This window comes from Hyperolius riggenbachi, chromosome 9 (assembly GCF_040937935.1).
Source record: "Hyperolius riggenbachi isolate aHypRig1 chromosome 9, aHypRig1.pri, whole genome shotgun sequence".
Taxonomy (NCBI): domain Eukaryota; kingdom Metazoa; phylum Chordata; class Amphibia; order Anura; family Hyperoliidae; genus Hyperolius; species Hyperolius riggenbachi.
The window spans coordinates 278,078,066-278,092,097 of record NC_090654.1 but is presented as its reverse complement, the minus strand read 5'-3'; the positions used below and the strand labels follow the sequence as shown (position 1 = coordinate 278,092,097).

Here is a 14,032-nt window from a genome sequence, read left to right as displayed (position 1 = left end):
CGCCTGGCTTCTGGGCCCCCCAGCGGGTGCATCCCTTGCAGGGTCTATTTTTACGCCCTTGTTAGTGAGGCATTATGGCTGCACATGTTATATTTGGGGGCATTATGGCTACATTTGTTATGCTGGGGTGGGGCTGGGGCATTATGGCTGCACTTCTTACACTTGGGGGGCATTATGGCTGCATTTGATGGTTTTCAGTACGTAATCCTAATAGGCAGCGGAAGTGAATGGAGGAAGATCTGAGCATTGTAGCGGCTCTGTAATACTGGGTATAATTGTCTCCCTGCAGCAGCAGACAGAACACAAAGCGACGTTCATAGTACAGGGTTGCGGTTAGTGTAATTCCTGGTTGAACAGATGAAGGGATTTGCAGCAGCTCTCACCACACACAGCCTCAAGCAATTACCGTATGTCAACAGGAAAAGATAGGGGGTTGAGCAACAGCACATGTACCTCTGAGACACTGGCCTCTGGGATGGAGAAATGCCCCATTTCCTCTTCACAGATTTCATCAGAGTACCCCAGGCTGAGCTATGAATGCTGGTCTGTTTTCTTTAGTGTTTTGGGTTACGTATCGGGAACAATGAGATGCAAATAACTCTGACTTACTTGTAAATTTAATGCAAATTCTAAGCAGTTTGGAATGGGCCAGTCCTATGCACTTCCTGTTATTATTTTTTTGTTTTGTTTTTTAATAAATCTTACTATTTGTTTTATTATTTGCATTCAGCCTACGACAGCCGATCACCTTCAGGTCCCCCAGAGGGACAGCCGTGTCACACGGCTGTACTATGCACAGTCTCCCGAGTGGCGATTGCCGCTTGGAGACTGAAAGCGGGGCGGAGCTCCCGCCCGAGCAGGAGATGTACGCGATCTCCTGCAAACTGCTGCCCCAGGACTTTACGCCGATCGGCGTTAGGCGGTCCTGGGGCTGCCGCCGCGGCCACGCCCATCGCCGTGACGTGGTCGGCAAGCAGTTAAAGGAAACATCCATGCTCTAAAAAAAGCAAAATCCACTTACCTGGGGCTTCAACCCCTGGCTACCGTCCTGTGAACTCGCCGCAGCTCAAGTGGCTCCCTCGCCAGGTCGGCTTCCTGTGCACTCCACGGCGCGAGTCACGTGGTCCGGCTGACCTCATCAGCGAGGGCACAGGATGGCAGCCAGAAGTTGGAGGAAGCCCCATGTAAGTGGATTTTGTTTTTTTTTAGAGCTTGGACCTTCTGCACACTGGATGGAGTTTCTATAAGTATGTTGGTTGATCAAAGTATCTTGGGAGCTGGAAGTGCGGACGCCTCTGCTATAAGGTATTCTGCTGCCACCTAGTGCCTAGTTCAAGATATTGAAAGCCTGATTTAAGGCTATTTTTAAAAGGCAGCGGTGGTGTTACCAAGCGGCGAAAAACGTCTAGCGTCACATCAGAGAATGACAAATATGGGTGGGCCTCCTGTAAGGAAGCGCCCAGACAGTGGATGGGAGCAGCTGACACCAAGCGTCAAGAACTCCTGGAAGTACAAACCAGAGCCTCAAGCACACACTAGACAAACTCTGTCATCCATCTCGGCCCACAATCTAACTCATGCACAGGCGTCCCTTGACTGGATTTCTAAATGACACTGATGAATGAGCAATAACGCCCCTTTCTACCCAGGCCCCCTTTATTGAAGCACATATTCTTTGGCTTTAGCACATTTACCCTGCAATGTCGTCCTAATCGTTACTGGCGATAATGACTGTCTGTCACAACCTCGAAATATATCAACACTGAAGCAGGGGCGTAACAATAGACCCTGCAGAGGATGCAGCCGCAGGGGGTGCCAGAAGCTGCAGGGGCCAGTGGGGGGGGGAGAAGTTTCTTTTCTCTGTCCTGAGAGACTGATAACTAAGGGCATGGAGGAAAAAAAAACTTTCTGCTCTCTACAATTTTTCTAATGACTGCTTCTGCTCAGCCACTGATAAGGAATCATACAAAGTTTTGTAGACAGATTTGTAGACAGTCCCTATTCAGTGTGCAGCAGGCTCTTGTGTACAGCGCCCTCTCCACCCCTCCCCAAGTGCTCTGTACTGCAGTGATGCTGGAGGAGTCTGCAGAGCCAGTTCTGCTCCATCAGAGATGGACAGAGTGAGTGTAATAAGCTGAGGCTGGGACTGTCTGTCAGTTTTCTGTATGGGCTTTCTGCACACCATGAAAATGCACCTTTTATCACAGAAGCTAAGGTAATTGATAGAGAAAATGCCTGCAGTGCTTCACTGCTGTCTGATTTTATTTGAATAAAGAACACACATTCAAGTGTGCACTAGCCAAATGAATGACATTGGTTCTCAGTTTACCTGTGCAGAAAGCAGGGGGAAGGGGCCCCATCCAAAGTTTTGCAAGGGGGCCCAGTGATTTCTAGTTACACCGCTGGCTCAGTGATCTGAGCACAGGATGAGACAATTGATGGCTCACCCTGCTGCTGCTCAAATTCCCAGCGGCCCTAAATACTACGGTATTCCCCGTCTGAGTAGTAGCCACTCACTGTAGTGATCGCTGGAACCCCGAATGCCTCTTGCACGCTCTATAGCATTACTGCTAAAGTGGTACCGAGCTTTGGTGCTGAAGCCACCTGCTCCTCTAATGCTGCCCTCTCTGCTACTCCATACTGAACTCTGCTACCTGTCTTATCTACCGCTCCACCTGCTCCTCTAATGCTGCCCCCTCTGCTACTCCATACAGAACTCTGCTGCCTGTCTTATCTACCTCTTCTCCTGCTCCTCTAATGCTGCCCCCTCTGCTACTCCATACAGAACTCTGCTGCCTGTCTTATCTACCTCTTCTCCTGCTCCTCTAATGCTGCCCCCTCTGCTACTCCATACAGAACTCTGCTACCTGTCTTATCTACCTCTTCTCCTGCTCCTCTAATGCTGCCCCCTCTGCTACTCCATACAGAACTCTGCTACCCGTCTTATCTACGGCTTCTCCTGCTCCTCTAATGCTGCCCCCTCTGCTACTCCATACAGAACTCTGCTGCCTGTCTTATCTACCTCTCCGTCTGCTCCTCTAATGCTGCCCCCTCTGCTACTCCATACTGAACTCTGCTACCTGTCTCATCTACCTCTCCGCCTGCTCCTCTAATGCTGCCCCCTCTGCTACTCCATACTGAACTCTGCTGCCTGTCTCATCTCTCTCCTTCCGCTCCTCTGATGCCACCCCTCTCTGCTAATCCCTACTGACCTCTGCTGTCCGTCTCATGCACCTCTTCTCCTGCTCCTCTGATGCTGCTTCTCTCTGCCAATCCCTACTGACCTCTGATGCCCATCTCCTCAATCTCTCCTCCCACTCCTCTGATTCTGTATCTCTCAGCTAATCCCTAGTGAACTCTGCTGCCCATCTCATCCACCTCTCCTCCTGCTCCTCTGATGCTGCCCCTCTCTGCCAATCCCTACTGACCTATGCTGAATATCTCCACCACCACTCCTTCTGCTCCTCTAATGCTGCCCTTCTCTGCCAATAACTACTGACCTCAGCTGCCCACCTCCTCCCCTGCTCTGCCTCCTCATGCTCCTCTGATGCTGCCCCTCTACAAATCCCTGCATAAATTGTCCCTTCCATAGATTTCTTTACTATCCTCCAGATACAATATCTCCCAGAACCTTCGCTCCTCCCACGAGATCCTCTTGTCATCCAGCTTGGTCACCTCTTCTCACTTTCCCATTCACGACTTCTCACAAGTGTCTCAACCTGACAACCTTTAAATGTACCCTGAAAATGTTTGACCACAGACAAGCTTATAATTTGTCAGAGGTCTTGAGGCTCATTGCCTCATCTGCTACCCCTTCAACTCCTCACCTTGTATCTCTACCCCAGTAACCTCTAAATCGTAAGCGCAAAAGGGCAGGCTCCTCCTCCTAGTGTCTCCCATTTCTGCTGTACTCTGTGAAATGGAAATGTAGCAGTATTTGTGATGTTTTAAACCACACATGAACTATGTATGTATTGTGTACTTGTGCTGTTGGGTGCTCTGATTATACTGTGTGTAGAGTAGTGTTGTCCGGATCATGAACGATTCGGATCTTTGATCCGAATCTATTTTGTGAGTCGAATCATCCGAATCATCAAAATGAGTGATTCGGATAGAAAAAGGGGCGGGGCCAGGAGTGACACGCCCCCTCTCAGCGGGCAGCGGGGTCCTGGAAGCAGAGCAGGGATGGATCGCTCTGTTGGAGGGGAGGCAGCCTTGCAGTTACAGGTAGATGAGAGAGAGGGGACATCGGTGCCACTGCCAGATATTTGTAGAGCACACATACTGGCTGCAATGTGCTGCCCATTATAGGCTGTCTGTTCCGTAGTTGTGCACAGTGATTACATTGGAAACTTTTGGCTCAGCACAGCTCAGTAACTTTGCAGGCGCTGTGATTGCAGCGCAATATGATCCTCCTAAACAGCTGCACTTTACTTTGGGGAATGCTTTCTTTCACTGTGCGACGTTTGCATGGAAAGTACACAGATGAGCATATAGGTGAAATATATGTAAAGCATATGATTGCAGCATGTGGGTATTGTGTGCAAACATTTCTGCTCTCTGCTCGTCCCTCCTCCCTTCTCTGTCCACTCCCTGCCCTCTGTCCATCTTCTCCCCTTCTCTCGTGTCCACCCCCCTCCCCTTCTCCTGCCCTGCTAGTCATTTCACCCCCGAAATGCTTCCGTAGTCAAATGATCCGAGATTCGGATCAAAGATTCGGATCTTTTCAATGATCCGATTCGAATCATCCGGATCATTGAAAAGATCCGAACTTCCCATCTCTAGTGTAGAGCCACTTACAATATCTGTGCTCCCCACTGTTGTAATAAATAAATATAATAATTATTATTATGACAAGGGTGACCTCTAGTGGAAATATTGATTACAGCATCCAACTGTGATTGCAAAGAGACAATATGGTAGAATCCCATTATAGTAAACGTCAAGGACCGGGAAAATAGTTTACTACATCAGATATAGTCATACTGAAGCGCATAAAGGATACTATAGTACTGTATCTTAACTCAGTCAATAACTTGGAAGGGGTTTAACCAGCTGGGCGGTATGGACGAGCTCAGCTCGTCCAGTACCGCCGGAGCCTGCCGCTCAGGCCCTGCTGGGCCGATTTGCCCCAAATAAAGTGCAGCACACGCAGCCGGCACTTTGCCAGCCGCGTGTGCTGCCCGATCGCCGCCGCTCTGCGGCGATTCGCCGCGAGCAGCGGCGAAAGAGGGTCCCCCCAGCCGCCTGAGCCCTGCGCAGCCGGAACAAAAAGTTCCGGCCAGCGCTAAGGGCTGGATCGGATGCGTCTGACGTCAGGACGTCGGCTGACGTCCATGACGTCACTCCGCTCGTCGCTATGGCGACGGTGTAAGCAAAACAAGGAAGGCCGCTCATTGCGGCCTTCCTTGTTTATTCTGGGCGCCGGAGGCGATCGGAAGAACGCCTCCGGAGCGCCCTCTAGTGGGCTTTCATGCAGCCAACTTTCAGTTGGCTGCATGAAATAGTTTTTTTTTAATTTAAAAAAAACCCTCCCGCAGCCTCCCTGGCGATCTTATCAGAACGCCAGGGTGGTTAAAGTGTAACTGTTGGGCATAAAATATAAAATCAAGTCTTTATTTTTATCTGGTACGTAAAATTTTCTCTAAACTTTTCCATGAAGATAGTAATATTAGACTTGATGGTAGCGTCATTTTGCTGAAATTACTCAAGTTTTTTTCTTCTTTTCTTGTTAAATTGTACCTGAAGGGGAAAAAAATATATATATAAATAATACCAAGACTTTTCCCATCCTCCCCCTCCTCCTCGCAGTTTCACGGACCCCCTGAAACGCTGTGACAAGGGCTTGTCGACTGAACTCGGCCTCACTGCTCAGGGGGCAGAGAGCTCACACCTGCGTAGTGGCACAGAGCCAAATAGGCTCTACTGTTTCCACCAAGTCTGAGCGGCAGCTGCAGAGTAGGCACAAGCTGTCCTGAGCCTGCGTAGTGCAGCCATGCTGGTTGAGAGTGGCTGCATAATTCTCAAGGCCCCAGCACTGAGTCCGTAATCTGGAAGAGGAAGTGGGAGGATCCAGAGGATCCCGAGGTAAGTATCTCCCAGGTTTGCCTTGAAGTGTAACTGTCGAGCATAAAATCAAAAATCAATTCTTTATTTTTATCTGGTAAACAAGTAATAAGGATGCTAACCAGGCAATCCAAAAGTTAAAATCTCTATTACTTTTCTTGTTGATAAATGATCATTCCCCAGTTTACCTGACTCTTATTTGGTACACAGAAAATTTTGTACACAAAAAGGAAGTTGCAGGGCATGCTGGGTTGTCTTTTTTGCTTCTCTACTTTCCCTCAGACTTAACTAATGCAGCCTGATTGGCTGAAGCCTCTTTCCCTCCTGTTTTCCCCTCCCACACCTCTGTTCCTCTCTGATTGGCCAATATTTCTCAATGCTGAGACAATGCACTTTCTATAGTGGGGGGACGGGCAATGCATACATAATCAGACAGAGGAGAGTAAGGGAGGAAATTACATCAGGATAGGCTTCAAAATAGCCACACTTAAAATAGGAAATGCTAAGAAGGATTTTTTCTTTTTTTACTGTAGAAAAATTACTAAAATCAAAACGTGGACAGTGCAATACATCTGTTATGTAAGTAGAGCAAGTATTTCTCTACTTATATATATGTGTTTTTTTTCCTGAGATAGTATGGCTGACAGCTCCTCTTTAAAGAGGCACCCAGAGGTATATAAAATTAGATTAAAAATAACTAAAGGTGCAAAAAGGTGGTGGCTAACCTCGATAAAGAGAACTTCATATAGAAATGAAATTTATTATGCACCCATACCTGAACTAAGTTAAAGAGAATCTGTATTGTTAAAATCGCACAAAAGTAAACATACCAGTGCGTTAGGGGACATCTCCTATTACCCTCTGTCACAATTTCGCCGCTCCTCGCCGCATTAAAAGTGGTTAAAAGCAGTTTTAAAAAGTTTGTTTATAAACAAACAAAATGGCCACCAAAACAGGAAGTAGGTTGATGTACAGTATGTCCACACATAGAAAATACATCCATACACAAGCAGCCTGTATACAGCCTTCCTTTTTAATCTCAAGAGATCATTTGTGTGTTTCTTTCCCCCTGCAGCTATCTTCCACTGAAGTGTCAGGCTGTTTCTTCCTGCAGAGTGCAGACAGCTCTGCCTGTATGTAATTCCTCAGTATGTGAAAGCCCAGCCAGCTCAGAGGAGGATTTATCCAGCTTGTAAAAGATAATAAAGCAGAGAGAAGCTGCACTAATCTAAATAACACACAGGCAGTGTGCAGAGAGGGGCCTGGAGGGGGGAGATGCATCACAGAACCACAACACTGAAGAACTTGGCAGCCTTCCAGACACAGGCCGAAAAGTCTGACAAGAGAGAGATAAGTTGATTTATTACAGAGATGGTGATAGTAGAACGTGCTGCAGTAAGCCAGAATACATTAGAATAGATTTTGGAACTTGTAGGAAGGAAGAAAACCGGATGAAATTTTTGTTACGGAGTCTCTTTAACTATATGAGAGTTTACTATAACGAGATTATACAGAAAAATTACAACACCGAACAACTGATACAATTGATACACAGGGCTTTGTAATAGACATTTCTTTTCTCAGCTGATGGTTTATGTGAATATGTGATATTGTGCACAAACTTACCGTAACCAGGGGATCCGCAGTACAGTCAGGTAGCTTGCTTTTTCAGGGCAAGATGGCAGCTAGCGAAGACCTCAAGTGCACCCATCACAGATGCCCCTGTTTGTCGCCATCATTCCTCCTTCCAGTCTTGTGGAGACAAAGAGGCCGATTAATAACTGATTGTAGATTATTGATACTTCTCCAATCTTAAAACTCATATCACCATACCTCCCAACTTTGTGAGATTAGAAAGAGGGACACTTAAAGAGAATCTGTACTGTAAAATTCTTACAATAAAAAGCATACCATTCTATTCCTTATGTTCTCCTGGGCCCCTCTGTGCTGTTTCTGCCTCTCCCTGCTGCAATCCTGGCTTGTAATTGCCATACTTTATGCAGTGTTTACAAACAAAAGGCATAGCAATTTGATACGCTTGTGTGAGTCATACAGAGTGTGCAGAGGGCCTGGAGAGGGTGTGTATAGCTTCTAGCCAATGACAAGCAGTGCAGCACATTCCACACATTCCAGCCTCAGCCGACAGAGCCCGACAGAAAAGAGAAGATAAGATCATGTAACAGAGATAACACAGCCACTGTGCAAATAGGAAAGGCTGCAGTAAGACAGAGCACATTAGAACAGCTATAAGAACATATAGGATAGAAGAAATAAGGCTCAAAATTTTGTTACAGAGTCTCTTTAAGCCACGCTCCTGCCACACCCCTAATCACACCCCTGCCACACCGCTAGACCCACATAACACTAAAATTGGAATATGTTGTTTTATAATTCAAACTATACTGGTCCTTTCAATCCTGGTTCATTTTCCTTCATATTAACATGTGAAAATAAGAAATATATCAATGTAAAGGATGGGAATTAAGTTTAGAGTCAATGAAACACATTTTTCAGTAGAAAAAATACATATATTTACACAGATCTGTAAAAGAGTCCTGAAAGAGGGACAAATTAGGAAGAAAGAGGGACAGAGTTCCCAAAGAGGGACTGTGCCTACAAAAGAGGGACAGTTGGGAGCAGTGATATCACCCTTTTAAGATTGCCATATTTATAAATGGGCAATTGATTTTTTTTATTGTTTTTTACAACGCAATGAACGTTAAGGTAAGTGACTGTTTTTAATATTGGGAGGTGGGTGCGGACGGCTCTCCCCGGCGCTGGCCACGCTTGGGGAGAGGGGTCGCCTGAGCCACCCAGCCTCCCCTCCGGGGTGCCGCTGTGGTTCCCAGGCAGTGAAAGGGCTTGGGACCCCGCGGTCCCCCCGGTTGTATGGGGGCATTGGGAAGCCTCCCCGTGGCGCTCCTGGATATTGCTAATGTAGCATGAACTAATTCCCGCAGGGCAACCGCTTTGCGGTATTGGTTTTTTGACCCTGCAAAGTTTGGCATGCGAAAGCAAATGCATATTTGCATGAGCATTGCCTCATGAATAGCCAATTAGTCCAGATTTGCAAATCCAGACTTGCTAGGGTTAAACTTGGTGTTTGCACATGCATACATTTTCTCATGCAAAGTACTTTTTCTTGCTTGAGGGCCCATTTCCACTTTCACGAATTCGCATGCCTTTGCCGCATGCAAATTCGCATAGCCAATACAAGTGGATGGGACTGTTTCCACTTGTCAGGATTTCTGAGCGTTTTCGTCCGCGTCAAAAATTTGCATGGCAGAGCCATCAGAATTCGCATACCGCATGCCGCTATGCAGGTATATGCGAATTTTCATGCGAATTCATGGAATCTGTTGAAAAGCACACAGGCACTGCCATGGTTAAATTCGCATACAGCGCCATTCACGTGAATTCGCATGAAAATTTGCGTACAAACGCATGCAAAATTTGCATCTGCATGCAAATTTTTTCCGCGGCGATTCACACCGCACAAGAGGAAATGGGCCCTGAAGGTTGAGGCACGCCCTGGGGGCAGGGGGCTACTTCTTCTTCTTGCTTGATGATTGAGGCACTTACTCTATTATATATATAGATATACTCTCATGGCATACATATTTAAAAAGCTAAGTTCCTAAGGTAACAATATATGTTTTTTTTTCTCAGATATTCTGTCACTTTGTTTTCATTTTACATGCAAGTATTTTATTTTGGTACAGAATATGCGAAAATGTAATTGCTTTTGATTAAGTTTGTGGCTAAAAAGAATATACAGGACATGGGCCTCAACCCTAAAACTCTCTAAATTCTATTCTACAACTTATCAGGCTTAAAATGTTACCACATATGTCTCTTGTAGTTTTGCTAAGACTTTCCCAAGTTTGACCATAATTATGGGAAAATTACTTTTTAATGTTGGATTGAGTTTGTCCCTACCCATTTTTTATGTGACATGCGTCCTAGCTCTAAGACACACCAAAATGAATTCTATAACTCGACCCGGTTAAAATGATACCACGTATGCCTCATTTAGTTACAAACTGGTGATGCGGTCTCCACAACTAGACTGGACGGATATATCCGTCCAGTTAGGCTTAAGTGGTTAAAGGATACTTGAGGCGTCTTAAAGCGGAACTGTAAATACGTTTTAACCACATTGTTTCACTTACCTGGGGCTTCTGCAAGCCCCCAGCAGCCGTCTTGTCCCGCACCGGTCCTGCCCGAGCCTCCGTTCTCCTGCCGCCAGCTACTTTCGGTTTCGCCGCCGGGCCACTGCGCCTGCGCGGCTCTGGACACGCGTATCCTTTCTTCGTGTCCCCTGCTAATGCAGAGGGAAACGTGAAGAAAAGATTCGCTTGGCAGGGCTGCGCTGGGGTCGACTTAGAAGTCTACGGCACTGCGGCGGGAGAACGGAGGCTCGGGCAGGACCGGCGCGGGACAGGACGGCTGCTGGGGGCTTGCAGAAGCCCCAGGTAAGTGAAACAATGTGGTTAAAACGTATTTACAGTTCCGCTTTAAAGTGCAGAAACTGGAGGACAGGCATGTATGGGCAGCAGCCCTCATGACCACAACTCCCCCGCCGTTCTCCTTTGTCCCCTCCCGTTGCCTTGCAATAGCCCCTGTACGTCTTGGCAGGTCACTCACTACTGTGCAGGCACTGGCTTGACTGCATGCGTCCTTGATCGCGCTCCTGTGGTTGGGAATGCTCTGCGCATGCGCACTATGTAAGGACTTGTTGTGCACATGCGCAGAGTGCTCCTTATCCATGGGAGCGCAATCAAGGACGCGTGCCACCAGATCAGCGCTTGTGCAGTACTGTGCAATCTGACGAGATATACGGGGGCTGTTGCAATGCAACAGAGGGGGACAGAGGTGAGCGGGTGGAACATTAGGAATGAGGACTGCTGCCCATTAGAGATGGCCTGAACAGTTTGGCTGAACAAGAACTGTTCGCCATTTGCATTTAACACCAATTTTTCTTTTAAAAAATTGGCGTTTGCATTTTTTACATTGAAATCACTGGCCACCGAATTTAGCGGTTAATAGCCAAGCCCCCTTACGTGCTAGAAACACGAAAAATTTTTAGAAAATCGATTTTAAAATTCTCCTTCAGAGGGAGGTCAATGTTTTAGCGGCCGCTGGCTTTTGCGATAAATAGCAAAGCCCCCATCTTTACAGTTTGGCGTGGGACTTTTCTGAGGATATTGGCATGGGAACATTTTCTTAAAGGTACAGGTAAGTATTTCTGGTTAAGTAAGAAAAATAAAGGACTTTTTTCATTGTTGTTTTTATTTCAATTAATCCTTTGTGGTAATGGGTAAGGGGTACTTTGTACCCCTATACTAATTTCTCCTGGGAGGGGGGGGGGGGGGGGGCAGGCATCTGGGAGTCCTCTTTTTAAAGAGTAATATGTAAAGGAAGGAGAGGAGCGCTCTGAGTTTTCCAGCAATGTAAATTCAAATAACACTAGGAAAGGTCTCACCTAGTATTAGTGTGGCTGGTACCCCGTACTCAGCCGTGGTTCGCATGCGTCCCTCTTAGGCAGCGGGGGATTGGGCTCTCCGTAGCAGTGGAGCGGAAGAGAAACGGAAGTGACGTCACTGGTTCCAGGCCTCCTTGCGCTGATTACTATGGGAGCAAGGACGTTTGCTCAAACACACGCTAGAAAGCGTGGTGAGCGGCGTCCAGTTCTCCGCAAGGGGTGGGGATGAAACAAGGAGTACGGTGGCCACAGATAGCAATCTGGCACAATACAATGTGGGACTACAATGTGGGAAAGGTGAGACCTTTCCTAGTGTTATTTGAATTTACATTACAATACAATACAATACAATAACATTTCTATAGCGCTTTTCTCCCATAGGACTCAAAGCGCTTAGGCTCTCTCAGATTCAGTAATTAGTAGGATGAAGTATTCACACAACAAAAGTTATATTTCTGCAAATGCCAAACTTAACAGGTGGGTTTTCAGTCTGGATTTAAACATGTCCAGGGATGGGGCTGTCCTGATCTGTTGAGGTAAGGAGTTCCAAAACGTAGGGGCAGCATGACAGAAGGCTCTGGGACCAAAAGTTTCCAAGTGGACTCTGGGTATGACTAGATTATTAGAACCTGTTGATCTGAGAATGCGGGGATTGCTATGCAGCTGCAACATACCTTTCATGTATCCAGGGCCTAAATTATTCAGGGATTTAAATGTCAGTAGGCCGATCTTGAATAGGACCCTCCATTCTATAGGTAGCCAGTGAAGGGAGTGCAGGACTGGCGTTATGTGGCAGTGACGGGGTTGGTTGGTTAGCAGTCTGGCAGCAGTATTCTGTATCAGCTGTAGTCGGTACAAGTCCTTTTTTGGAAGGCCAGTGTAGAGAGCATTGCAGTAGTCCAGTCGGGATGTGATGAAGGCGTGGACTAAGGTTGGCAGATCTTCTGGGGGAATGAGGTGCTTGATTTTTGCAATGTTCTTCAGGTGAAAATAGGATGATTTCACCACAGCAGAGATTTGAGTTCTGAAGTTTAAATCCCAATCAATTAGAACTCCCAGGCTACGCACATGATCAGAGCTGCGTAGATCCGTGCCTCCTATTCCCAGTGGTGAAGACTGCAAGTTAAGTTGTTTTGTTATCATGCTCTGCCCTCCTATCAGAAGGACTTCAGTTTTGTCTGCATTTAGTTTCAGCCAGTTGTCATTCATCCATTGCTGTAGTTCCCGTAAGCAGGCTGGAAAACTCAGAGCGCTCCTCTCCTTTCTTTACATATTTTTCTTAGTGACTGATATGGGAGCAGCCGAGTGATTGTCGGGTAGTCAGATCGCCTCTTGAGGGGCTCACTACCCCAGAACTTTTCAATTGATCTTTTTAAAGAGGACTCCTAGATGCCACCTTAACTTCCCCCCCCCCCCCCCCCCCCAGGGCGTCATTGCCCTCACCTCCTCCTGGGGCACCGGAGGTGGGGAAGAGCCCCTTGTCCATGGATTAGACAAGGGCTCTGGGGAAGAGGGGGAGGCTTGACCACCCCTCTCCCTCAGAGCCTCCCCATAGCATGGACCATGTGGGCTGGTATAACTTGGCCAGACAAGGGGTAAAGGGCCTTGGGAGGGGGTCCCCACATTATTTTTTTTAATTACCCACACTCTGAACATTAAAAAAATTACATTTATATACGTTAATACATTATCTGTCATTTTAGCACATCGACTTTGCTATATTTTCCCTTTAACTTTAAAATCGATTTTCTCACAATTTCTCTGACGTCATCTTCCGCTGCCCGCCACTTCAGGAACCGAGACCTCGCACTTCCGTCAGTCAGCTCCAGTCTACGCAGAAGTGCACCCTCTACATATCTCTCCAGCGGCTGCTGGAGAGATACGCAAAGAGCGCACTTCTTCTGTGTAGACTGGCTGCGACTGACGGAAGTGCGGGTTGTGATTGACGGAAGTGCGGGGACCCGGTTCCCGAAGCTGAGGGCAGCGGAAGACGGCGGTATGGGAGCGATATGCGCGGATGGGGCTGAAGGAAGCCCCAGGTATGTATAAAAATTTTATATAGGCTCAGCTCTGGTTCACTTTCAGGGCTGAAACCAACTAGAGCGATTTTATGAGTGTTTAGGGAGCGATTCAAACTGTTAGCGATTTCCCTAAACGCTCAGCTAATGTTAACCACTTGACGACCAGGGAATTTCTGTCTAATCTGTGCTGCGTGGGCTCACCAGCCCGCAGCACAGATCAGGATTATGCCAGGGTGATCAGACTTACCCCCTTTTTTCCCCACTAGGGGGATGTCCTGCTGGGGGGGTCTGATCGCCGCCGGCTTGCTGCGCTTTGCGGGGGGCTCTTCAAAGCCCCCCTCCGCAGCGTTTTCGGCGCTCCATCCCTCTCCCTTCCCCTCTGAGTGGCGCAGGACGGATATCCGTCCTGCGCATTGTAGGATAGGCTTCAGCCTATCATAGGCCGGCGATCCCCGGCCAA

The 14,032-nt window shown here is 47.3% G+C and overlaps 1 protein-coding gene across 5 annotated transcripts in view; it reads right to left on the bottom strand.

The window, feature by feature from the left end:
* PTGDR (prostaglandin D2 receptor) overlaps positions 1–14,032 on the bottom strand; it is a 193,522-nt gene that overhangs the window by 178,242 nt on the left and 1,248 nt on the right. For 4 of the 5 annotated variants that reach the window (XR_011023862.1, XR_011023864.1, XR_011023860.1 and 1 more), the window contains exon 2: positions 7,693–7,818. The gene's annotated coding sequence lies outside the window, so the exon portion shown is untranslated. Of the gene's footprint in view, positions 1–5,648; positions 5,743–7,692; positions 7,819–14,032 lie in introns of those variants that run through there. The other variant, XR_011023863.1, reaches the window with a different exon arrangement.